The sequence below is a fragment of the Lissotriton helveticus genome, chromosome 6, assembly GCF_964261635.1.
Source record: "Lissotriton helveticus chromosome 6, aLisHel1.1, whole genome shotgun sequence".
Lineage (NCBI taxonomy): Eukaryota > Metazoa > Chordata > Amphibia > Caudata > Salamandridae > Lissotriton > Lissotriton helveticus.
The window spans coordinates 45,597,799-45,624,114 of NC_136067.1; the positions used below are offsets into that span (position 1 = coordinate 45,597,799).

General features: G+C 56.1%; 1 protein-coding gene across 7 annotated transcripts in view; it reads right to left on the bottom strand.

The window, feature by feature from the left end:
- Nucleotides 1–26,316, bottom strand: part of DNAH8 (dynein axonemal heavy chain 8) — a 10,041,960-nt gene that overhangs the window by 1,527,538 nt on the left and 8,488,106 nt on the right. The gene's annotated exons all lie outside the window — the stretch shown is intronic.

Consider the following 26,316-nt stretch of genomic DNA (forward strand, 5'->3'; position numbering starts at 1 on the left):
CTGATCTTCCTGCTGCTCGAGTTGAAATTCCGTTGGCGAACGCGAGTGCGGAAAAAACTCTGGTGTACTACACAGAGCTGAGTTTTCTGCACCCCGTGAGCTCTTCGGACCACGGAGCGGAGTTCACCGCCCAGGCCTAATAGAGACTGTCTAGCTGCAGATTCCATACCTGCGGTATAGATTAGACAAGAAAGTCAGGTAGGACTGAACAGGCAAAGTGATTTTCACGCTGCACCTGACGAACAAGTTACTTACCTTCGGTAACGATATATCTGTAAGAAACAGTAGTTAGTATTAGATTCCTTACCTTAGAATATCCCCAGGCGTCAGTCTGGATCCGGAAACTTTTGCGTAGCAGTACCCCTGCGCGTCGGTAGGCGTCGTCTGCAGGCGTCCCCTGCGGCTCCGCGTCGTCGGCGTCGTGCGCCGTGATGACGTCGCTGGAGTATATAGACGCCGCCTCCGCGCGCTGACGTCAGTTCTTTGCACACAGCTTTTCCGCGCCAGAACACGCAGAGCCATGTGAGAACCAACACTGGTGCCATTTGAAACTAGGGCCCTGAAAGGGATGTCCCTAACCCTAGGTATCAGTTCGCAGAACGGGGAGGATGGGCGGGGCGGTAAGGAATCTAATACTAACTACTGTTTCTTACAGATATATCGTTACCGAAGGTAAGTAACTTGTTCATCTGAAAGAAACAGGTTAGTATTAGATTCCTTACCTTAGAATAGATACCCCAGCAATACCAACCCCGGTGGTGGGTCTGCGAACCAATACAACCTACACCAGAAAGTCCTGGAGGACCGAACGGCCAAAGAAGCCATCCCTCCGGACTTGACTGTCCAGGCAGTAGTGCCTCGCAAAGGTGTGCAGCGAGGCCCACGTGGCCGCCTGGCAAATGTCCTGCAAAGGGACTCCCCGGCCCAGGGCAGTAGTAGCCGCCGTGGCCCGAGTGGAATGGGCCCTCAGCCCAACAGGAGGCTCCTTCCGAGCCAAAGAGTAGCATGCTTTGATGCACAGGACGACCCACCGAGAGATGGTCCGTTTCTGTACCGCCCTTCCCTTCTTCTCACCCACGTAGCCAACAAACAGTTGGTCATCCACCCGGAACTGGCGTGTGCGATCCATATAGAATGAAAGCGCACGTTTTGGGTCCAGACGATGGAGCCGCTCTTCATCCTTTGAAGGATGCGGAGGCGGGAAGAAGGAGGGCAAGGTGATGGACTGCCCAATGTGAAAAGCAGAGACTACCTTGGGCAGGAAAGAAGGTCTGGTCCGAAGAACCACCTTATCAGGATGAACAGACAAGAAAGGAGGTTGAACAGAAAGAGCCTGGAGCTCACTCACTCTCCTGGCAGAGGTGATGGCTACCAGGAAGGCCGTCTTTAAGGTGAGAAGACGGAGAGGACAGGAATGAAGGGGCTCAAAGGGAGCGCACATCAGGAAAGTCAAAACCAGGTTCAAGTCCCACTGAGGCATCACGAACGGAGCTGGAGGATACATGTGCGTGATGCCCTTTAAGAATCTTAACACAATAGGGGACTTGAACAAAGATGGCTGATCAGGTAGCCTCAAGAAGGCGGAAAGGGCAGAAAGATAGCCCTTGATAGTGCCCAGAGCAGAGCCCTGCTGGGCAAGGGAAAGGAGGAAGAGGAGAACCTCAGATAGAGGGGCAGAAAGGGGATCCACAGCCTTCGCTGTGCACCATGCCACAAATCTGTTCCACCGGCAGGCGTATACCGACTTTGTGGAGGGACGCCTGGCTGCCAGAATGACATCACAGACTTCAGGAGGCAAGTCAAATGGCCTCAACTGTCGCCGCTCAATCTCCACGCATGGAGGTGGAGACTGGACAGGTTCGGGTGGAGGACCGTCCCCTGCTGCTGCGACAGAAGGTCCTCCTGAAGGGGCAGGCGGATCGAGGGACCGACTGTCATGCTGAGTAGCTCGGGATACCAGTACCTTCGAGCCCAGTCCGGAGCCACAAGGATAACTTGGGCCCGGTCGCGCCTGATCTTCTTCAGCACTCTGGGCAGAAGTGGTATAGGCGGAAAGGCGTACAACAGACCGCAACTCCACTCGCGCCGAAAGGCGTCGCCGAGCGAGTGCCGTCTTGGAAACTCCAACGCGCAGAACTGATGACATTGCGCGTTCTCTTCTGTGGCGAATAGATCTAACCAAGGCTCTCCCCATTGCTGAAAGAGGCCTCTCGCCACATCCGAGTTCAGACGCCATTCGTGATCCACCGAGCACCGACGGCTGAGTTCGTCCGCCCTGGCGTTCAGAGAACCTGCCAGGTGTTGAACCGTCAGAGTCACGCCCTGACGTTCCAGCCATTGCCAGAGGCGCAGAGCCTCTTGGCAAAGGGTCCACGACCCCACACCGCCCTGTTTGTTGCAGTACCACATGGCGGTGGTGTTGTCCGTGAACACCTGCACTACACTCCCGTTGACAAAGGGGAGGAATGCCTTCAGTGCCAGGCGAATCGCCCGCAGCTCCAACATGTTGATATGGAGCCGGGACTCCGCCGGAGACCAGAGGCCTCTGATCTCCGCCTCTCCCAAGTGGCCACCCCAGCCTTGGAGGGACGCGTCCGTCACAACCACGTGCTCCGGCTGGGGAAGGGAGAGGGATCTGCCCCTGACCCAATCGCGGTCTGTAAGCCACCACTGCAACTGTCTCGCAGTGCCCTCCGAGATCAGGACATGGTCGGATAGGTTGCCCTGATGCTGGGCCCACTGAAACTTCAGGTCCCACTGCAGAGCCCGCATCCGCCATCTGGCGTGATGCACCAGAAGGATGCAGGAGGCCATCAGCCCCAGAAGCCGCAGCGTCAACCTGACCGAAACCCGGGATAACGGCTGAAAGATGGGAATCAGAGCCTGAATATCCCGGACCCGCCGTTCCGGGGGATAAACCCGAAACTGCGCCGAGTCGAGAACCGCTCCGATGAAAAGGAGCTTTTGAGAGGGACACAGGTGTGATTTCGGCACATTGATGGAAAACCCCAACTCGTGCAGGAGGTCTGCCGTCATCTGAAGGTGGTGGACGACTGTCTGGGGCGAGCCCGCCTTCAACAGCCAGTCGTCGAGGTAGGGGAAGACTGAAACCCCTAACCGGCGCAGATGAGCTGCGACCACCGCCATCACTTTCGTGAACACCCGTGGGGCGCTGGTAAGGCCGAATGGGAGCACGATAAACTGAAAATGCTCGTGGCCTACCGTGAACCGCAGGTAACGCCGGTGGGCCGGCAGGACGGGGATGTGAAAGTACGCATCCTGCAAGTCCAACGCTACCATCCAGTCTTGTGGGTCTAGAGCAGCCAAGACCTGAGCCAAAGTCAACATCTTGAACTTCTCCTTCCGGAGGAAGCCGTTGACGTTCCGTAGATCCAAGATAGGACGCAGGCCTCCCTTGTCCTTCTTGGGTACCAGAAAGTAGTGGGAGTAGCAACCACACCCTACTTCTGGCCCAGGAACGCGCTCGATGGCCCCCTTGGCCAAGAGGGCCGTAACTTCCTCCTGCAGAAGAGTCAAGTGGTCCCCCGACACACGGTGGTTCTGCGGTGGCATGGCTGGAGGAGTGGACTCGAAGGGGAGGGCATAGCCCCTTCGGACAAGCTGCAGCACCCACCTGTCCGATGTTATCGCGCGCCAGCGGGAGTGGTGATGGCGAACCCTGCCACCCACTGGCGTCACGTGAGCCCGAAAGCTCGGACTAGGAAGGCGTGGATGCCGCAGCGGAGGGAGGCGTGGACTGACCACGACGCTGGCCTCTACCGCCACCACGGCGGAAACCACGGGCGCCACCGCGCTGGGGAGCGCTCTGCGCCGCGTGGCTGGCAGCACGTGTGGGACCTCCTCTCCCTTGGCCACGAAAGGGCCGAAACGAACCCGTCTGCTGGCGCTGGGTCTGGGTCGAGAGACCCAAGGACTTGGCCGTGACCCTGGAGTCCTTGAAGCGCTCCAGCGCGTGGTCCGCTTTGTCACCAAATAGGCGACTGCCATCAAATGGCATGTCCATAAGCGTATTTTGGACGTCTGGTGAGAAGTTGGCAGATCTCAGCCAGGCATGGCGACGAATCGCCACCGTAGTGGACATGGCCCGTCCCAGTGAGTCCGTGGTGTCCAGACCACAACGGATCGAGTACCGCGCCGCATCCCGGCCTTCAACAAAGGCCCGGGTGAGCTTGTCCCGCACTTCCTGGGGGCATTGCGGCAAACACTCCTCGACCGTATCCCACAGGGAGTGGGTGTAGCGGCCCAAGAGGCACGCGGTGTTACAAGACCGCAGCCCAGCACTCAAAGAGGAAAACACTTTCTTTCCGAATTGGTCGTACCTCTTTGATTCCCGGTCGGGCGGAGCCGACGGAAATGCGGACTGCGAAGTGGAGGCCTGGATCACCAGACTCTCCGGGGAGGGATGGGTGGACAGGAAGGCAGGGTCGTCCGCGCAGGGACGGTGACGCCTGGCAACGTTCCGGTCAACCGGCGCACCAGAGGCGGGCCTGGACCAGGTGCCCAGAAGGACATCCGTCAGGGCCTCATTAAACGGCAGCAGAGGCTCCTGGGGGCATGACTGCGGTTTAAAAACTTCCGTCAGGATATTCGGTTTGACCTTCGCAACGGGGAGCTCAAGGTGTAAGGCCTTGGCAGCCCTCATCAGGACCACCGAATAGGCAGCACCCGCCTCGGACGCCACAGGGGACGGAGAGACAAACCCAGGGTTGGGCGACTCGTCCAGGCCACTGGCATCACCCAGATCACCTACCCAGTCCACATCGTACTGGCAGGCACGGGATAGAGGGTCCTCAGACCCCTCCCAACCCTCTCCATACTCCTCCTCGTCATACCCATATTCTGGGTCGACGATATAGACATCGGGGTCAACAGGCCCCATCGGCGTCGGGTCCGGCGTCGGCCGACGCCGGTCCGGCTCCGAGTCCGGAGTCGGGGAGGAAAGGGGGGTGGCGCCGCGCGGCGTCGGTGCCGGGGACCCGACGCCGGCCGGAGCCGACGGCGGAGTCGCTGCACCACGCGGGGGCGGTACCATGGGCTGGCCCACAGGAACCGACGCCGGAGAGGCCGGGAGACCAGCCGGCGACGAACCAGAGGGAACCAGCGGCGCCGGGGCCGGAGCCACCGGCGGCGCCGGGGCAGGAGCACCCGAACCGCTCGGGCCCCCAGACGGGACCGACGGGCCCGCAGGCGCCGAAGGCCCCGCCGGAGAAGACCTCGCCCTCATAGCAATGAGGAAGGCCTCGATCTCCTCACGCGACGCGCCTTCCCCAGGGACCGACAGGTGTGGGGCAGACGGCGTCGGCGACCCATGCGGGACCGCGGGGGTGGGGTCACCCGAGCCCCCGGCCGCAGCACGCGGGCGTCGGGGGGAGTCGGGGGTGCGATGGCGACGCCCCGACTTCTTGTGCTTACCTGACGAGCCGGAGGAATGGTGGCGACTCCCGGAGCGCCCATGGCGGCTCCGCGACCGCTCCCTCGACCGCTCCCTCGACCTCCGACCGGACCGGGACCGCTCTCGACGCGGGGCCGACAACCGGAGTTCGAGAAGCTTGCGGGACCGCTCCCGCCTAGCTTTTCCAGTCAAGGCCCGACAGTCGACGCAGGACTCCACGTCGTGGTCCGCGCCCAGACACCGGAGGCAGAGTCGATGGTGGTCGGTGACCGACATCATGCGGTCGCACTCGTCACAACTCTTGAAACCGGGCATCCTACCGGCACCGTAAGGATCAATCAGTTAACAAAAAACTTGGTCAAAAGACCGGAGTACTGCTCTTCGGATCTGCGCTAACTGGCGCGGAAAAAAGAAGAACTGACGTCAGCGCGCGGAGGCGGCGTCTATATACTCCAGCGACGTCATCACGGCGCACGACGCCGACGACGCGGAGCCGCAGGGGACGCCTGCAGACGACGCCTACCGACGCGCAGGGGTACTGCTACGCAAAAGTTTCCGGATCCAGACTGACGCCTGGGGATATTCTAAGGTAAGGAATCTAATACTAACCTGTTTCTTTCAGATTGTCCAGGCAGTAGTGCTTCATAAAAGTGTTCAATGAAGCCCACATTACTGCCTGACAGTTATACAGGAAAGGAACTCCACGAGCCAACGTAGTGGTCCCAGCCTTGGTTCTGGAAGAATGAGCTTGCAAACATTCAAGAGGTTTCTTTTTGGCCAATGCATAGCAGATCTTGATGCAGAGCACTATACACTGTGAAATGGTCTAATTTTTCCGACATACCTCAAGAAGAGTTGATAATACAGATCACACTCTTTTGTGCAAGCCGAAAGACAACGCTCTATTTGGGTCCAACTGATGGAGTCTCTCTTGTTCTTCAGCAGGGTGGGGCAGAGCGAGGAAGGTAAGCAGAGTGAAGGACTGGTCTATGTTAGACGGACCGGGAGGGTCGGCCGAGGATACGGGGAGAGGTCTCCGGGGAGAGCCGTCTCCAGTGAATCGTACAGACAAGTAACTTCCCCCCCACAGACGGACACCACACAACGATAAAGTTCAACGATACTTTATAGACAATTCTTCAAGTACGGTAGAATGGTACAAGGAGGTCTGGACTCAGGGGTCCCCTCTATTCTGGTCTCTGTTTGGGAAAAGGGTAGCGGGACAGTCTTGTTACCAAAAAGATGGAAAATAGCTCTCAATCCTCGAGCTCGGTGGTGTAGATGAACGGGCCGCGGCGGAGCCAGCAGGTCCCGAGATGGATGAAGGAAGACGACGGTCCGCGGCAGAGCCAGCAGGTCCCGATGAAGGTGGTGGTTACAAACGGTCCGCGGCCACGCCAGCAGGTCCCGACGATGATGAAGGATAGGGTGGTTCCCAAAGCCGCGGCAGCGCCAGCAGGCAAGACGAGGGTGCACAAGACAGAGCTACGGCAGCGCCAGTAGTCCGTCAAGGATGAGTTCTTCTTTGCGTCTCTCGACTCCAAGATACAACTCCCGTCCTGCTCTGGAGCTGCCCCAGTTATAGGGCTGGTGTGCTTTGATGTCCGGACCCTCGCACTTGGAGGTCGGGAGGTCCGGGATGAGGGGGTTCAGACACCCAGCAGGGGGGTGGAGCCAGCGCCCGGGGAGGCGATGGGCGAGCGGCACTTGGCGGGGGAGAGCCATCGACACCTCCTGCTCCCATTGACTGACCAAGTAGCCCGCTCACCTCCTGGGTGGATGTTGGTGCCGGAATGTCTGAGGCCTGGCCAGGCCCAGGGTTGAGGTCGATCGGGGGCCAGGCGGCCTCGTGGTGGAGTGTCCAAGATGGCGCCCAGGATGGGCGCGCAGGCCGGTAGTGGGTCGGCCTACGCGGTCAACAGGTTCGAGTGTAGGGGTCCCTGCGGGGACGGTGGACGTGCAATGGTGGTGTGTGGTACTTGCGTGGCTGGTTCGGGCCTGGTTGGGCCGGGGGAGAGCGGCCCTTCATGTGGCCTGTCCAACATGCGTCCCCCCCAGCTGAAGGCGGGGAGAGTTACCCATTCTCTTGGGGACTCTTCTCGTCGAGGCGGAAGAACCGGGACAGGCCATCTGCGTTGGCGTGATCGGGCCCAGGCCGATGTTCAACTGTGAAGTCCATCCCTTGTAGGGAGATGGACCAGCGTAGTAACTTCGGGTTTTCCCCCCGCATCTGCATCAGCCACTGCAGGGGTCGGTGGTCGGTCTGTACCCGAAAGGGTGTGCCAAAAAGGTAGGGCCGGAGCTTCTTGAGGGCCCATACCACCGCGAAGGCCTCCCTCTCTATGGTGCTCCAGCGTTGTTCCCGTGGTAGGAGTCGCCGGCTGATGAAGGCCACCGGCTGGTCATGGCCTTCGGGGTTCACTTGGGACAGGACTGCCCCAATGCCATGGTCGGAGGCATCCGTCTGGACGATGAACTCCCGGCTGTAGTCGGGGGCCTGGAGCACAGGGGCGGAGCGCATGGCGGCTTTCAATTGTTCAAATGCAGCTTGACACTCTGGGGTCCAGTTGACTTTCTGGGGCTGATTTTTTGACGTGAGCTCTGTGAGGGGCCTCACGATAGTACCATAGTCTTTCACGAACCTTCGGTAATAGCCCGTGAGGCCCAGGAAGGCTCGTACCTCGGTCTGGGTAGTGGGGGGCTGCCAGGACTGGATGGCGGCAATTTTTAGCTGCAGAGGGGCCACCAGGCCGCTTCCCACCTGGTGCCCGAGGTAGGTTACAGACCCTTGCCCAATTTGACATTTGCTGGCCTTGATCGTGAGGCCAGCTTGCTGAAGGGCGTGCAGTACTGCTCGGAGGTGGTGGAGGTGCTCGGACCACTGGTTGCTGTATACAGCGATGTCGTCTAAGTAGGCGGCGCTGAATCCTTCGAGCCCCGCCAGGACCTGATTGACGAGCCGTTGGAACGTTGCTGGGGCATTCTTCATGCCGAAGGGCATGACTGTGAAATGGTAATGGCCATCGGGCGTGGAAAAGGCAGAACGTTCTTGTGCCCGGGGTGTGAGGCCGATTTGCCAGTAGCCCGCCGTTAGGTCGAAGATACTGAGGTAGCGGGCAGCTCCCATGCGGTCGATTAGTTCATCTGCCCGGGGGATGGGATGTGCGTCTGTCCTGGTGACCGCATTCAAGCCCCGGTAGTCGACGCAGAACCGGAGTTCTGGTGGGGTGCCGGGGGCAGCTGCTTTGGGGACCAGTACTACAGGGCTGGCCCAGGGGCTGTCTGAGGGCTCGATGACCCCGAGCGTGAGCATTTTGGCTACTTCCTCCTGGATGCAGGCCCGTACCCGATCTGGCACGCGGTAGGCCCGGTGGCGGATAGGGGGGCTGTCCCCCGTGTCCACATCGTGCGTACACCAGGAAGTGACACCTGGGGTGAGGGAGAACAGGCTGGCGAATTGTGACAGGAGAACTTGGCACTCCTGGTGTTGCTCTCGGGTGAGGGCCTCTGAGAGTCGGACCCCATCTACGGAACCGTCTTTCTCCCGCGTTCGTAGGAGGTCCGGGAGGGGCTCGGAGTCCTCTTCAGCCCCATTGTCTGTGGCCATCAGGAGGCTGAGTTCTGTCCGTACAAAGTGCGGTTTCAGTCTGTTAGCGTGGAGGACCCGGAGGGGGTTCCGGGAAGATTCCAAGTCGATGAGATAGGTAGCCGGACCCTTGCGCTCGACCACTTTGAAGGGCCCTGTCCACTTGTCTTGTAGGGCGCAGGGTTCGGTGGGGGACATCACCCATACCTGTTGCCCAGGTTCAAATTCGATGGAGGAGGCATTCCGGTCATACCACCTTTTCATGTCCTCCTGACTGGCCTCTAGGTTGGCTTTTGCTAGTTCTCGGAATCGCCGGGTCTGGTTGCGGAGTGTTAGGAGGTAGCGGAAAACATCTGGTGGGTTCTTTAGAGGGGGCATCTCCCAGCCTTCCTTAACTAGGCTGAGCGGCCCGCGCACGGGGTGTCCATATAGCAGTTCAAATGGGCTGAAGCCCAGGGACTTCTGGGGAACCTCTCGATATGCGAAGAGAAGGCACGGTAACAGTACATCCCACTGGCGACGGAGGGGCTCTTCCAACCCCCCGATCATCCCTTTGAGCGTGCGGTTGAACCGCTCAACGAGTCCGTTTCCTTGAGGGTGATAGGGGGTCGTGAACCGGTAGGTAACCCCGCACTGTTGCCAGAGAGATTTCATATATTTCGAAATAAAGTTCGTGCCTCTGTCACTGACGACCTCCCGGGGGAAGCCCACCCGGGAGAAGATCCCCATCAGAGCCCGGCCGACTACCGGGGATGTCACAGTCCGCAGGGGAACAGCCTCCGGGTAGCGGGTGGCGTGGTCCACTAGCACCAGGATGAATCGATGGCCTTGTTTTGTGCGCGGGTCCAGGGGCCCTACGATATCGATTCCGACCCTCTCGAACGGGGTGGTGACCACGGGAAAAGGTTGCAGGGGGGCTTTCAGTTTGCGGCCGCTCTTCCCACTGGCTTGGCACGTGGGGCAAGATCGGCAATGCTGGTGTACATTGTCCCTCATTTTGGGCCAGAAGAAGTGGGTCACCAGGCGGCTATAGGTTTTGTCTTGACCCAAGTGTCCTGCCAGGGGGACATCGTGGGCCAGGTTTAGCAGAAAGTCTCTAAAACGGAGGGGTACCACTAGGACTCGGCTGGCCCCCAGCTCCGCGATTCTTTGCTCACTGTACAGCAGATCATTGTCCCAGTAGACCCAGTGAGTTCCGGAGGTATCCCCTGCGCTTTGGGCTAGCGCTTGCTGGCGGAGTCCCTCGAGGGAGGGACAGGTCTTTTGTTCTTGGCGAAATTGTTCTTGCGTGGGCCCCCCCTCTTGAGGCCACTGGTCGAGGTTAGCGAGGTCTGGAGGTTGAGCTGGTTCGGGGGGGACGTCACGGTCGGTGGTTTCGGCGGGGGCGACCGGAGGCGGTGGCGCCGGCCATTCGAGTTCCTCTGGGCGGGTGTTGGCACGGGCGGTCATGGACCGGGTGGTGACGCACGCCCAGTCCGGGACGCCCAGCATCCCCAGGTGCTCTTTTCGTTCGACTGCTGCCCATGGAGAGCTTTCCAGGTCATTACCCAGGAGGCAGTCTACGGGGGCATCATCTCGGACCGTCACCTTCAACATGCCGGAGACCCCTCCCCATTCGAAGGGGACGCAGGCCATCCGACACAGACTTTCTGAGTTATCGGCTGAACGTACAGGGCAGAGAATGTTTGGTAAGTATTGTTCGGGGGTCACCAGGTGACAGCGGACGGCTGTTACACTGGCCCCAGTGTCACGAAGGGCTTCAGCCCGGCGTCCATTGATGCCCACCCATTGGCTGTACTTCTGGGTATTAGCGGGTAGGGGGACCCGCGGGACCATGTCTCTCCCCCCTAGGCAGGCGAGAGCCATGGCGGCTGGCTCCCATTCTTGGTGTTCCTGTTCATATTCTTCTTGTTCCTCTGAGATCCGTTCCTCCCCCAGAGCAGCAGCGGCTACTTGGCGGGGTCTTGGGCTCTGGTACTGGGGGCAGTTTGGGTCGTTTGCATAGTGTCCGACTCGTTGACATCGATGGCAGGTAACATTGGCTCGATGTCCCGGTCGCGCTGGGGTGCTGCCCCGGTTGGCCGGGGGGGTGGGGCTGGTAGTGGGGGTGACCGGAGCGTTGCTTCTTCCGCGTCCTTGGCCTCCACCTCCTCGGGGACGGTGCTGACCATTGTTGTTCCGGTTCTGTTCGGAGGACCCATTTCGACTCACTCTGGTGATCTCCCACCGGTCTGCTTCGGCTGCGAGCTGCCGGGGATCCGTTAACTTGCTGTCGAGGAGGTGCTGGCGAAGTTCAATGAAGCAATTGTTCGACAGATGCTCCCATACCATAAGATTGAACAGTTGTTCGTAGGTTGTGACCTTGCTTCCTTTGATCCAGCCCTCGAAGGCTCGGCTAAAGTAATTGACATAGTCCACCCAAGTTGTACCTGGGATGCGGGTGCAGTCTCGGAACCTCTGACGGTACATCTCGGGTGTGAGGCCATAGCGGGTGAGGAGTGCAGCTTTCATATGGTCATAGGAGGTCATCTGCTGGTCCGGGAGTTGCAGCAGGGCGTCGCGGCCCTCATTGAGGAATCTCCCCCACAGACCGGCCCCCCAATCGCTTCTATCGATCCGGTGTGCAGTCATAGCGATTTCATAGGCCTTAAACCATTGCTGGATGTCGTCCTCTCGGAAGTATTCTCGAACGACATCCTTGGGGATGTGTACCTTCTTCTCTGTTGCCCCTGGAGTGTGGGGTTGCTCGGGCACCCCTGTTTCTTTATTCTGTTTGCGTAGGTCGATTTCAGCTAATTTCCGCTCATGTTCATATGCCAGTTTCTTTTCCTCGAGCTCCCTTTGTCTCTGTTTCTCCTCTCTTTCTTCTCGGAGACGCAGGTGCTCTAAGTTGATTTTCTGTTCGGCCAACTTTAGTTCAACGTCCATTTTGAGCCGGGCCATTTCCAGCTCGTGTAGTCGGGTTCTTTCTCGTTCCTGGATCTCGTCTGGCGAGAGACCCGTTCTTCGTTCTTCAGGGGCCATGGGGGTTTGTGCTGCGATGTCTTGATCGGGGGTTCCGGCAGCCCCGGTTTCTGCCCAAGATTCCAGGGCCTGCTTAAAGTCATCTTTGGTATTTAGTCCGGTGGTCGCGATACCTAATTCGATACAGAACTGTTTAAGTTCACGATGGCTGTACTCGCCCAATTTCTCCATCTGCAATTTCTCCGTTGATCCGCTGTCTTTAGTTGACATCGTGATTCGCCGTGGGGTGAGCTACTCTCTGTACGGTTTATGCGGTGATTCGGATCCCGTCGCTGGCCACCAATGTTAGACGGACCGGGAGGGTCGGCCGAGGATACGGGGAGAGGTCTACGGGGAGAGCCGTCTCCAGTGAATCGTACAGACAAGTAACTTCCCCCCCACAGACGGACACCACACAACGATAAAGTTCAACGATACTTTATAGACAATTCTTCAAGTACGGTAGAATGGTACAAGGAGGTCTGGACTCAGGGGTCCCCTCTATTCTGGTCTCTGTTTGGGAAAAGGGTAGCGGGACAGTCTTGTTACCAAAAAGATGGAAAATAGCTCTCAATCCTCGAGCTCGGTGGTGTAGATGAACGGGCCGCGGCGGAGCCAGCAGGTCCCGAGATGGATGAAGGAAGACGACGGTCCGCGGCAGAGCCAGCAGGTCCCGATGAAGGTGGTGGTTACAAACGGTCCGCGGCCACGCCAGCAGGTCCCGACGATGATGAAGGATAGGGTGGTTCCCAAAGCCGCGGCAGCGCCAGCAGGCAAGACGAGGGTGCACAAGACAGAGCTACGGCAGCGCCAGTAGTCCGTCAAGGATGAGTTCTTCTTTGCGTCTCTCGACTCCAAGATACAACTCCCGTCCTGCTCTGGAGCTGCCCCAGTTATAGGGCTGGTGTGCTTTGATGTCCGGACCCTCGCACTTGGAGGTCGGGAGGTCCGGGATGAGGGGGTTCAGACACCCAGCAGGGGGGTGGAGCCAGCGCCCGGGGAGGCGATGGGCGAGCGGCACTTGGCGGGGGAGAGCCATCGACACCTCCTGCTCCCATTGACTGACCAAGTAGCCCGCTCACCTCCTGGGTGGATGTTGGTGCCGGAATGTCTGAGGCCTGGCCAGGCCCAGGGTTGAGGTCGATCGGGGGCCAGGCGGCCTCGTGGTGGAGTGTCCAAGATGGCGCCCAGGATGGGCGCGCAGGCCGGTAGTGGGTCGGCCTACGCGGTCAACAGGTTCGAGTGTAGGGGTCCCTGCGGGGACGGTGGACGTGCAATGGTGGTGTGTGGTACTTGCGTGGCTGGTTCGGGCCTGGTTGGGCCGGGGGAGAGCGGCCCTTCATGTGGCCTGTCCAACAGTCTACATAAAAGGGTGTTACTAACTTCTGTAAAAAGGATGCTCTAGTTCAAACAACCAATTTGTTTGCATAGATGGTACAGTACGGAGTAAGTGCCAATAGTGCCTGTAGCTCACTGACCATCCAGGTAGATGTTATCACCACCAAATAGGCAGTTTATATTGTGAGGAACCTGAGTGGGCTGGTATGTAGAAGCTCAAAAGGAGTGCACATTAGAAATGTAAGGTATAAATTAAGGTCCCACTGTGTCATAATGAATGGTGCAGGTGGGAACATATGCTGGGGACCTTTCAGGGACCTATGTACAGAAGGGGATATGAAAATGGATGGCTCATCTAGCAACTACAGAAATGCCAAGATGGCAGAAAGATAACTTTTGAACAATGCCAAAGAAGAGCTCAGCTAAGCTATGGTTAGAATGAAGCAAAGAACCTGGGAAAGGGGTGCAAACAGAGGGTCAATAAGTTTATCTGGACACCATGCTACAACCTTGCTCCATTGGCAGACATATACCGTCTAGAGAAATGTCAAAACCTGTCAACTGTTACCACTCAGCATGAAGGAGGAGCATTTTCGGAGCGTGGGTGCAGAACTTTGCCCTGTTGTTCTTTTGACAGAAGATTCTCCCTAAGAGGCAGCCTGATCCGGGGACCAGCGATCATACTCAACAGATCGGGATCCAGACTCTCCATGCCCAATCCAGAGCCACGAGAATGGGCCTGGTCGTTCCTGATCTTCCTAAGAACTCTAAGCCTGAATGGTATTGGAGGAAAGGTGTACAGGAGGCTGGAGCTCCACTCAAGATGAATAGAGTTTCTGAGCGAGTGCCACCTTGGAATCTCTATTGCGCATAACTGCTGACATTGCACATGCTCGGCGGAGGTGAATAAATATCTAAGGCTTTCCCCACTCTTGGACAAAACCTTGCACCACATCTGGATGAATACGCCATTCGTGATCTGCTAGGCCTCGACGGTTGAGTTCATCTACTCTGGCATTCAGAGAGTCTCCCAGGTGTTGAACCACTAGGGATATGCCCAGGTGTTCCAACCAAGTCCAGAGGCTCAAAGCCTTTTGGCAAAGGGCCACAACCCCAAACTTTCATGTTTGTTACATAACCACATGGCGGCGGTGCTGTCTGTGAACTTCTGTACCAGTCTTTCACTGATTAAAGGAAGAAAGGCTGTCAATGCCAATCAGATCACCCAAAGCTCCAACAGATTGATGTGGAGCCGGAATTCTGCCTAAGACCAGAGTTGTCTGATCTTCATCTCTCCCAAATGGCCAAGCGAGTGCAGGAGTGAAGCACCTGTCACTAGAGTCATCTCTGGTTGGGGAAGGGAGAGAGGTTTGCCACTGACCCAATCACAGTTCGTTAGCCACCACTGCAGATTCTTTTGTAGTTTGTAGTTCCCTCCATGATCTGTCTCATGTCAGAGAGATTCCCTTGATGTTGCACCCACTGAAACATCAGCTCCCACTACAGAGCCTGCATATGCCAAAGGGCATGTGCCACTAGCAGGATGCACAAGGCCTTGAGGCCCAGGAGCCTCAGAGTCAGTCTCACCGAAATACAGGATAGAGGCTAAAACATCAGTATCATAGCCTGAATATCCTAGACTCGCCGTCAGTAGGATAAGCCCAAAACGTCACTGTGTCCAGAACAGCTCCGATGAAAGGGGGCTTCTGAGAGGTCAGGTGTGACCACAGCACGTTGATAGTTAACCCCAGCAAATGCAGACAGTTCGCTGTAGTCTAGAGGTGGGAAATAACTGCTTGTGGCGAGGCCGCCTTCAACAGCCAATCGTCTAGGTAGAGAAAGACTAGAACCTCTGTAGGTGAGTTGCGACCACTGCCATCACTTTCGTGAACATCCGAGGGGTGTGGTATGCCTAAAAGGAGCACAGCAAACTGAAAGAGCACTTTACCAACCATAAACCACATGTAACGCCTGTGGGCAGGCAGGACGGGGATGTGAAAATATGCATTCTGCAAGTCCAGCGATACCATCCAGTCTCCTGGGTCCAGGAAGACAGGACTTGAGTGTGTGGAAGCATCTTCAATTTCTCCTTTTTCAGGAAGATTGAGAAGGCGAAGGTCTAGAATAGGAAAGAGGCCTCAGTTCTTCTTGGGCACCAGAAAGTAGAAGTACTTCTGATGCTGGTTGTAGGAAACTGTTTTTTGTTGCATAAGTCCTCTCACCTTTTGCCTGGTATTTGATGCAACTTTGACTGAAGTGCACTTGGTTCTTGTTAACCAGGTCCCCAGTGCCAGTGTTCTTTCCCCAAAACAAGAAGCTGGTCACTTGATCCCCAAGTGACAAGGCTAGTAGCACCCCTGTAAGTCCCTAGTAACCAGTAGCTCTGGTAACTAGAGCATAGGTACTAAAGATGGCCACTAAGAGCTGCAGCTTATCTTGTGCCACTGTAAGGGACCTAGCACCAAACTCTTACAGACTGCCACCGCAGGCTCCGTGACAAGGTGCTCTAAAAAGTGAAAACACAAAATAGCATGCACTTGTGTGCCATGTCCCCCTAACACTCCTTGTAATATTAATAAGTCACCCCTACAGCAGCCTTACAGCCCTAAGGCAAGGTGAATTATATTACATGTGAGGAAATATCTGTATGAGCAGATATACCCCTGTGCTGGTCAGTTCCATTACTGCCACTACAAGTGATCAGGGAAGCCATTTTAAAACATTGGTGTAAACGAGTTTCCCAGATACATGATGGCTTCACTGAAAACAGAGATGTTTGGTATCAAACGTCTCATATTAATAAGCCACACTAATGGCAGTGTTGGATTTATTAATACAAGGACCCATAGGGCACCAGAGAAGGGCCACCTCAAAAACCTACCGACTACTGATGTGCCAGATGACTGGTCTTAGCCAGCATGCCACCAGAGATTAGTTTCTGAGCCCCAGAGGTGAGGGTCTTTGCTCTCAGGAGGTCAGGTGCAAGGCCTTCTCGTGCAGAGGGTTTTTACACCCCCTCCTTCAGGATGACCTGTGAATTAGCATTACAAGGCAGGGAGCTTCAACTAGCCCACCACCTTTGGTGTGCAAATCTGATGTCCATCACAGGAGAGGATGCAGTCCCCTGTTATATTCCCAAGTTAGGCCCATGTAGTGAAGAAACTTATTTTTTTTTTTAATATACTTTTATTAATAGAAGAATACAAGAGGAAATAGTACACATATCGGGTATCATACAATAGGACACAGTACAGCGGTGGACAGGCAAATAGACTAAGTATATGCAAATCAATTAAGGGAGTTCGAGAATCAACATTAGTGAGTGCGTGGGAGGAGAAAAGACATCACAATCCGGAACCCTGCTATGCTGAAGCCGTCAGAGTCTCTCCACCCGCAAATCAGGATAACTAAGACCAAAGTAGACACCCGAATATGAGAAAAAATACCAGATCAGGATAGACAACCCGCCTCTCGTATACGGAAGAAAGGGAAGAAAGGAAAGAAAAAAAGGCCATAGAAACTAAATAAAAACAGAACAAAAGAACCCCCCATCCCCTCACCCTGCACCCCTGCAGATGGCTACGGCCTAACCCCACTAGCAGTGTGCCTGTAGCCCCACCAACTAAGTCCTAAAGGTAGGAAAAAAAGTGGAGGAGGAGATGTCATACAGGCTCCCGGTCTCCCCTCCCCCCGCCAGAAGCAGAACGACTCCTACATTCGATCAAAACAGTATAAATGGTAGAAAGTAGTAGGCAGACAAATCGGGGAAGATATAAAAACCACCATACTCCCGCATGTTATAGGCAGCATGTCCCGTTATCCGAGGAAGTCAGTATATCAAACCCAGACAGTCAAACTTATCCCTGGCCCTTCCGATCCTTCGTGCGAGCACCCTCATCAAGGACCGCCATATTCACAGGAGAGTTAAAGTGTTCAGGAAAGTCAAAACCATCACATTCGGAGTGAGTCCAAAGTATTAGTTTTCGAAATCCACCAGTTACACGGAGATACTCTTCCACCGACAGTAGTCCTCGAGAAGGTAGTAGAACCAAATTGGAGAAGAAAGATAGGAAGTCAATCTGATTAGTACTGAAAGCGTTCTCCAGAAGCAAGAGATCGGCGGTGTCTATCTTGGGCGGCATCGCTGTTGAATAAGTTGAGCTTTCAGTAGTTCCGAGCTCGCAAGCTATTATTCGGGAGCTGAACAAAGACGCCAGTTCTGGATTTCGCACGGGGCACTCTTCCTCGAATGAAACCAGCTGCGCGGGTAACACCACGTATTCCAGAACTGGCAAGGGGTCGGAGTCCGGTCTCAAACACACAGTCTCTACTGTTACGACCATTTTTTGGATGATGGCGTTGACTTGCGAATTAAGCGCCCCAATGGCGGCCATTACCGTTCTCAGCGATGGTGTCTGCTCCATCTTCTCTCGCTCAACGGCAGAACAAATCTTTGACCCCGGGGGTCGACTACTCCGGGGGGAACAGACACGTGCGAGGCGGACGGTAACGGCGGACGATCCGTCGATCCAGCAGTCTCCGCCCCGTCGCCACCAGCGAGGATCCAAACCCGTTGACCCCTGGGGGTGCAGCAGGGTATTCGGGTAGCGGACCCCCGTCCACAGCCACAGATGCGTCTCGCCGCCGTCCCCTTAGTATCAACTGGGCCACAGAACCACCATCCAAATTGACCAAGATATTCTCCACTTTCGAAAGACCGGACTCCGCCCAAATCCCACAGCCGATGTTGTTCAACTCCGACCCGGCCGGGTCAGTACGTGAGGCCCCGGCTCACACGCTGGGTTAGGCCGAGAATGAAACACTGTGTAACTTCCTCATTCGAAGCGATAAAGAGCTCAGAAATGCACCTTTAGATTCAGCAACGATTCAGCCACACGGGAGTCTGGTGCAAATGCAGGATCAATAACAGGATATATTAGCAACTGACGGAGGTCGACGGAACCGGGAGCTTACGCGGCCATCTTGGTTGCTAGCGTAGCTCCTCCTCTGAAGAAACTTATTTGTTGCATTTTCCTCACAATAACATTTCAGCTGTGACCTTTTTCACATACATGCATGCACAACAATATTGGATTAGTTTCCCTGAAACTAAACCTGCTTACACATCTAGTTTTGCAGAACATATCACAATGCCCTGAATATCATGTACAAGGTCTCTTTTTGCCTTATGTACAGGTGTATTCTCTATCTTTCTCCATGGGGTGAAAGGGAAATCTACATATCCATAGCATCACTATCTATACGCACATCACAAGGCTTTTTTCTATTATAAAAGTTGAGCATCCCGATCGATTTGCAGAGGAGGCACTCCAGCTGACATCAGAGGTCCTTGCATGTTGAGAAATCACCACGCAGTGGTCTGACATCTCGTAAGGGGTGTCCAGTTCATTACAAAGACGGGGTCTTCATTCTATCCCATCAGGGAATGGGGTTGGATCTGCCCTTGGGGGGATTCTTGGGTCTACACCTACACACACCCTAGTTACACTTAGAGTAGAGTTTGCATCCTAGGAGTACTTTCGATTACTGCGTTGTTTTATTTGCCTGCATATATACATTGTTTTAGCACCATGGTAGAACTACAGCTAAAAATTCACACTTTTGGTGTTTGCAATCACTTTCATCTGCTTCTGTCTATCGATCATTGAATCACATGTATTCCATACAAGAAAAACTTTGGTTCAAATATTATATAGAAAACGTCCCACTGTGTATTCTCTGTATACGTCTCTGAGAATAAGTGAGCAAGAGTGACTGAGTGAAAGGATCTGTACTGCTTCCATGATCGTTGAGGGATCAGAGTTGTCATGTTCAGTGGTAGCCAGAAACCATTCGCTACCTGGTAGGGTTGGTGGGCTTACAGTGGCACTGTGAGCTAGCTGGTCTATAGGCCAATATCCTGTGGGGGTGTCCGGAATCAGTCTTGGCACCAAGCCCCTATTTTATGTTATCCAAACAATGCGCAGATCCTATGGATTAGTAGGAACTACAAAACATGGCGCCCAATGTTGGTTGGGTACTTATTTAGCAGTCAATCTGAGTAGTTTAGTCATGCTTTCTCAGAGACCCCAACTCACATTTTAACCAGAGACGTCTGAGGTGTGAAGGGAAATAAAATCGGCCACATCTGAGTAGGTATACCCTAAGTATTGGGTGTAGGTTATTCAAGCTGAAGGATTAAAAGTTCCCACATTGTTCATACCATATTTCTATACATATTTTAACTAAATACTACTTCTCTGACAATGACCGAACAAGCTGAGGACGTTGATGAGCAGATAGCTCTCTTTCTGAGAGAGATGCGCACATTACCATGGCACTCATTAATGCGCGATCCCTGTGCAAACACAGCCAGGAAATAGCTGATCTCATTATTGATCTTAATCTGGATGTTCTCTACATAACAGAGACATGGACCGATGAGGGATCAGCCCCTGACTACGTAACGGCAGCTCCCCCAGGCTATAATGCCTATCGGCAGGATAGGGCCAAAGGGAAAGGAGGTGGGCTAGCAATCATAGCAAGAGACCAATTTGAGGTCCGCTTCTCGCCATGCATTTTAATGAACAAGTTACTTACCTTCGGTAACGATATATCTGTAAGAAACAGTAGTTAGTATTAGATTCCTTACCTTAGAATATCCCCAGGCGTCAGTCTGGATCCGGAAACTTTTGCGTAGCAGTACCCCTGCGCGTCGGTAGGCGTCATCTGCAGGCGTCCCCTGCGGCTCCGCGTCGTCGGCGTCGTGCGCCGTGATGACGTCGCTGGAGTATATAGACGCCGCCTCCGCGCGCTGACGTCAGTTCTTTGCACACAGCTTTTCCGCGCCAGAACATGCAGAGCCATGTGAGAACTAACACTGGTGCCATGTGAAACTAGGGCCCTGAAAGGGATGTCCTTAACCCTAGGTATCAGTTCGCAGAACGGGGAGGATGGGTGGGGCGGTAAGGAATCTAATACTAACTACTGTTTCTTACAGATATATCGTTACCGAAGGTAAGTAACTTGTTCATCTGAAAGAAACAGGTTAGTATTAGATTCCTTACCTTAGAATAGATACCCCAGCAATACCAACCCCGGTGGTGGGTCTGCGAACCAATACAATCCTACACCAGAAAATCCTGGAGGACCGAACGGCCAAAGAAGCCGTCCCTCCGGACTTGACTGTCCAGGCAGTAATGCCTCGCAAAGGTGTGCAGCGAGGCCCACGTAGCCGCCTGGCAAATGTCCTGCAAAGGGACTCCCCGGCCCAGGGCGGTAGTAGCCGCCGTGGCCCGAGTGGAATGGGCCCTCAGCCCAACAGGAGGCTCCTTCCGAGCCAAAGAGTAGCATGCTTTGATGCACAGGACGACCCACCGAGAGATGGTCCATTTCTGTACCGCCCTTCCCTTCTTCTCACCCACGTAGCCAACAAATAGTTGGTCATCCACCCGGAACTGGCGTGTGCGATCCATATAAAATGAAAGCGCACGTTTTGGATCCAGACGATGGAGCCGCTCTTCATCTTTTGATGGATGCGGAGGCGGGAAGAAGGAGTGTAAGGTGATGGACTGCCCGATGTGAAAAGCAGAAACTACTTTGGGCAGGAAAGAAGGTCTAGTCCTAAGAACCACCTTGTCAGGATGAACAGACAAGAAAGGAGGTTTCACAGAAAGAGCCTGGAGCTCACTCACTCTCCTGGCAGAGGTGATGGCAACCAGGAAGGCCGTCTTTAAAGTGAGAAGACGGAGAGGACAGGAATGAAGCGGCTCAAAGGGAGCGCACATCAAGAAAGTCAGAACCAGGTTCAAGTCCCACTGAGGCATCACGAACGGAACAGGTGGATACATGTGCGTGATGCCCTTCAAGAATCTCAGTACAATAGGGGACTTGAACAAAGATGGCTGATCAGGTAGCCGTAAGAAGGCGGAAAGGGCAGAAAGGTAGCCCTTGATAGTGCCCAGAGCAGAGCCCTGCTGGGCAAGAGAGAGAAGAAAGAGGAGAACCTCGGAGAGAGGGGCAGAAAGGGGATCCACAGCCTTTGCTGTGCACCATGCCACAAATCTGTTCCACCGGCAGGCGTATACCGACTTTGTGGAGGGACGCCTGGCTGCCAGAATCACATCACAGACTTCAGGAGGCAAGTCAAATGGCCTCAACTGTCGCCGCTCAATCTCCAAGCATGGAGGTGGAGACTGGACAGGTTCGGGTGGAGGACTGTCCCCTGCTGCTGCGACAGAAGGTCCTCCTGAAGGGGCAGGCGGATCGAGGGACCGACTGACATGCTGAGTAGCTCGGGATACCAGTACCTTCGAGCCCAGTCCGGAGCCACAAGGATAACTTGAGCCCGGTCGCGCCTGATCTTCTTCAGCACTCTGGGCAGAAGTGGTATAGGCGGAAAGGCGTACAACAGACCGCAGCTCCACTCGCGCCGAAAGGCGTCGCCGAGCGAGTGCCGTCTTGGAAACTCCAACGCGCAAAACTGATGACATTGCGCGTTCTCTTCTGTGGCGAATAGATCTAACCAAGGCTCTCCCCATTGCAGAAAGAGGCCTTTCGCCACGTCCGAGTTCAGACGCCATTCGTGATCCACCGAGCACCGACGGCTGAGTACGTCCGCCCTGGCGTTCAGAGAACCTGCCAGGTGTTGAACCGTCAGAGTCACGCCCTGACGTTCCAGCCATTGCCAGAGGCGCAGAGCCTCCTGGCAAAGGGTCCACGACCCCACTCCGCCCTGCTTGTTGCAGTACCACATGGCGGTGGTGTTGTCCGTGAACACCTGCACCACACTCCCGTTGACAAAGGGGAGGAATGCCTTCAGTGCTAGGCGAATCGCCCGCAGCTCCAACATGTTGATATGGAGCCGGGACTCCGCCGGAGACCAGATGCCTCTGATCTCCGCCTCTCCCAAGTGGCCTCCCCAGCCCTGGAGGGACGCGTCCGTCACAACTATGTGCTCCGGTTGGGGAAGGGAGAGGGATCTGCCCCTGACCCAATCGCGGTCCGTAAGCCACCACTGCAACTGTCTCGCAGTGCCCTCCGAGATCAGGACGTGGTCGGATAGGTTGCCCTGATGCTGGGCCCACTGAAACTTCAGGTCCCACTGCAGAGCCCGCATCCGCCACCTGGCGTGATGCACCAGAAGGATGCAGGAGGCCATCAGTCCCAGAAGTCGCAGCGTCAACCTGACCGAGACCCGGGATAACGGCTGAAAGATGGGAATCAAAGCCTGAATATCCCGGACCCGCCGTTCCGGAGGATAAACCCGAAACTGCGCCGAGTCGAGAACCGCTCCGATGAAAAGGAGCTTTTGAGAGGGGCACAGGTGTGATTTCGGCACGTTGATGGAAAACCCCAGCTCGTGCAGGAGGTCTGCCGTCATCTGGAGGTGGTGGACGACTGTCTGGGGTGAGCCCGCCTTCAACAACCAGTCGTCGAGGTAGGGGAAGACTGAAACCCCTAACCGGCGCAGATGAGCTGCGACCACCGCCATCACCTTCGTGAACACCCGTGGGGCGCTGGTAAGGCCGAATGGGAGCACGATAAACTGAAAGTGCTCGTGGCCTACCGTGAACCGCAGGTAACGCCGGTGGGCCGGCAGGACGGGGATGTGAAAATACGCATCCTGCAAGTCCAACGCTACCATCCAGTCTAGTGGGTCTAGAGCAGCCAAGACCTGAGCCAAAGTCAACATCTTGAACTACTCCTTCCGGAGGAAGCCGTTGACGTTCCGTAGATCCAAGATAGGACACAGGCCCCCCTTGTCCTTCTTGGGTACCAGAAAGTAGTGGGAATAGCAACCACACCCTACTTCTGGCCCAGGAACGCGCTCGATGGCCTCCTTGGCCAAGAGGGCCGTAACTTCCTCCTGCAGAAGTGTCAAGTGGTCCCCCGACACACGGTGGTTCTGCGGTGGCATGGCTGGAGGAGTGGTCTCGAAGGGGAGGGAGTAGCCCCTTCGGACGAGCTGCAGCACCCACCTGTCCGATGTGATAGTGCGCCAGCGGGAGTGGTGATGGCGAACCCTGCCACCCACTGGCGTCACATGGGCCTGAAAGCTCGGACTAGGAGGATTTGGAGGCTGCTGCGGGGGGAGGCGTGGCCTGACCTCGCCGCTGTCCCCGACCGCCACCACGCCGGAATCCACGGCCGCCACCGCGTTGAGAAGTGTTCTGCGGTGCGTGGCTGGCAGCACGTGTGGGACCGCCCCTTCCGTGGCCACGAAAGGAGCGAAGCGAACCCGTTTGCTGGCGCTGGGTCGAGAGACCCAAGGACTTGGCCGTGACCCTGGAGTCCTTGAAGCGCTCAAGCGCGTTGTCCGCTTTGTCGCCAAACAGGCGACTGCCATCGAACGGCATGTCCATCAAGGCATTCTGGACATCCGGCGAAAAATTGGTGGATCTCAGCCAGGCGTGGCGACGAATCGCCACCGTCGTGGACATCGCTCTGCCCAGCGAGTCGGTCGTATCAAGACCACACCTGATGGAATACCTCGCCCCGTCTCGGCCCTCAACCATAGCCTGGCCGAGCTTGTCCCGTACCTCCTGCGGGCATTGCGGCAGACACTCCGCGACCGTATCCCACAGAGAGTGGGTGTAGCGGCCCAAGAGGCATGCGGTATTGCAAGACCGCAGTCCCGCACTCAGGGACGAGAAGACCTTCTTGCCATACTGGTCGTACCTCTTAGATTCCCGGTCGGGCGGGGCCGACGGGAATGCGGATTGGGATGTTGAGGCCTGGATCACCAGACTCTCAGGGGTGGGATGGGTGGACAGGAACTTAGGGTCGTCCGGACACGGACGGTGGCGCCTGGCAACGTTCCTATCAACAGGCGAACCTGAAGCGGGCCTGGACCATGTGCCCAACAGAACGTCCGTCAAGGCTTCATTAAACGGCAGCAGAGGCTCCTGTGGGCATGACTGCGGTTTGAAGACCTCGGTGAGGATGTTAGGCTTCACTTTTGCGACGGGGAGCTCAAGGCTCAAGGCCTTGGCAGCCCTCATCAGCACCACAGAGTAGGCAGCCCCAGCCTCCGACGCCACAGTGGGAGGCGAGACAAAACCAGGGTTAGGAGATTCGTCCAGACCACTGGCATCACCCAAGTCACCTGTCCAGTCCACGTCGTACTGACACTCGCGTGACAGAGGGTCCTCAGACCCCTCCCAACCCTCTCCATAATCTTCATCATCACCATACTCGGATTCAACGATGTAGACCGGCTCCTCGGGGCCAATGGGCCCCATCGGCGCCGGACTCGGCGTCGGACGACGCCGGTCCGACTCCGCGTCCGGAATTGGAGAGGGAATGGGGGTGGTGCCGCCCGGAGCCGGCGCCGGAGCCCCGACGCCAGCCGGAACCGGCGTCGGAGTCACGGCGCCGCGCGGAGGCGGCACCACAGGTTGCCCCAATGGAATCGGCGCCGGAGAGGCCGGGTGACCAGCCGGCGACGACCCTGAAGGGCCCAGCGGCGCCGGGGACGGAGCCGACGGCGGCGCCGGGGCCGGAGCACCCGACGGCGCCGGGGCAGGAGCACCCGAACCGCTCGGGCCCCCGGACGGGACCACCGGGCCCGCAGGCGCCGTAGGCCCCGTCGGAGGAGACAGCGCCCTCATGGCCATGAGGAACTCCTCTATCTCCTCGCGCGACGCGCCTTGCCCAGGGACCGACGGGTATGGAGCAGGCAGCGTCGGCGACCCACGCAGAGCCGCGGGGGTGGGGCCACCCGAACCCCCGGCCGCATCGCGCGAGCGTCGGGGGGAGTCGGGGGTGCGATGACGACGCCCCGACTTCTTGTGTCGCTTACCTGAGGAACCGGAGGAATGGTGACGACTTCCGGAGCGCTCGTGGCGGCTCCGCGACCGTTCTCTCGACCGCTCCCTCGACCTCCGGCCGGACCGGGACCGCTCTCGACGCGGGGCCGACATCCGGAGCTCGAGCAGCTTGCGGGACCGCTCCCGCCTAGCCTTACTCGTCAAGGCCCGGCAGTCGACGCAGGACTCGACGTCGTGGTCCGCGCCCAGGCACCGGAGGCAGAGTCGATGGTGGTCGGTGACCGACATCAGTCGGTCGCACCCGTCACAACTTTTAAAACCGGGCATCCTACCGGCACCGAATTAGAGTTATCAAAAAACTTGGTCAAAGACCGGAGTACTGCTCTTCGGATCTGCGCTAACTGGCGCGGAAAAAAGAAGAACTGACGTCAGCGTGCGGAGGCGGCGTCTATATACTCCAGCGACGTCATCACGGCGCACAAAGCCGACGACGCGGAGCCGCAGGGGATGCCTGCAGACGACGCCTACCGACGCGCAGGGGTACTGCTACGCAAAAGTTTCCGGATCCAGACTGACGCCTGGGGATATTCTAAGGTAAGGTATCTAATACTAACCTGTTTCTTTCAGATATAAAACTTACCTCAACCTATAACTTCAAGGGAGTACTTCTTTATAGACCCCCTGGGACCAGATCAGCGTTCCTCGCTAATCTAAGCAATATCACTGAGTCCATAATCACAGAAGAGTCCACCACAATCATGGGCGACTTCAATTTTTATCTGGAACAAAGCAGTGATAGGGACACTATTGCCCTTATATCAGACTTAGAAATAATGGGCCTCAGACAATTGGTCATGATGCCTACTCACCAGGCAGGCCACACGCTGGATGGAATTTTCACAAATGTGGAAGGTCTGTGCATAACTTCAGTTTCCCCCATGACCTGGACAGACCACTCAGCCATTCTTAGCAGCCTCACTATTAAAGGCTCGTTGAGGAAAAAGGCTGTTCACCCGAAAACAGCTACGTTTAGAGCATGGAAGGACAGAAACCCTAATGACTTAACGTCGCTCTTAAACAATACCAGCCCGGAACTATCTACTGATCCGAATATTGCAACTAATCAATTCCAGAAATGGCTGGGCGATGCCACGACTCAGTTGGCTCCAATCAAATCCCTTTCAAGAAATAGAAGTTCGCCAACG